This window comes from Littorina saxatilis, linkage group LG16 (genome assembly GCF_037325665.1).
Source record: "Littorina saxatilis isolate snail1 linkage group LG16, US_GU_Lsax_2.0, whole genome shotgun sequence".
NCBI lineage: Eukaryota > Metazoa > Mollusca > Gastropoda > Littorinimorpha > Littorinidae > Littorina > Littorina saxatilis.
The window spans coordinates 19,668,416-19,669,209 of NC_090260.1; the positions used below are offsets into that span (position 1 = coordinate 19,668,416).

At 40.3% G+C, this 794-nt stretch overlaps 1 protein-coding gene across 1 annotated transcript in view; it reads right to left on the reverse strand.

Moving 5' to 3' along the window:
• The window catches only part of LOC138949913 (uncharacterized), a 22,165-nt gene extending 21,371 nt beyond the window's left edge, over nt 1-794 (reverse strand). Inside the window, exon 1 of the mRNA XM_070321697.1 lies at nt 532-794. The gene's annotated coding sequence lies outside the window, so the exon portion shown is untranslated. The remainder of the gene's footprint in view (nt 1-531) is intronic.

Sequence of the window (794 nt, forward strand, 5' to 3'; positions counted from 1 at the left end):
AGTACACACGTTAATTACAACAGTAATTATATATACTAGTCTAGTATAGTACACACGTTTCAATTGATGTCACGGGTGCAATATCAAACGCAATGGATTCTTACTTTAAACACAGTTCACGGAGGCCATTTTACTTTTTGTTTACAGTTTCTGGCTGGTGTCGTTTGTGTACCTAGTTTAGTTATGCCAAGGCGCAACCTTCTCAGCGCGTCTGATAACTTGTTCATGATAATATAATTTACATAACGTTCCACCTGCTGACAACTTTCAAACAATCGATGTGGTGAAAATCTCTCGCTCGTTGATATCTTCTCCCAACATTTTTCTCTAAACTTTATTTTCTTTGCCGAAATGCCATCAGGCCATTGGCTCAATTATTGTACAATGAAAGAGCGCAAATGCAAGTGTTCAACTGAGTATGAAGACGCCTGGTAGAAAGGGGTGTAATCCAAACATACGTTGCTTTTTTCTAAAATTTTTTATAATACTAGTGTTTCGAATGGTCAAACAGGTTAGAAAATGAACACGTACCGAACACGAAGCCGTGAAGTTGCTGCGATGCAAAAAAATCAGCCAGAAGTTGAACATCGTGATGGTCTTTTAGTCTTCGTGTTCATTTCTGACTGTAGCACAAAACGGCGCAGTTTCAGTCCATGACGAGACTAGTTAGGAGTATGAAAATACTTCCGCGTTGTACCCGTTGCCCGCTGTCAGGTAGAAAGCTGAATCGTGCCTTGCGTGTACGTATTCCCGTGTGCATGTACTTGTATTTATGACGCAGACTCTGACATCTG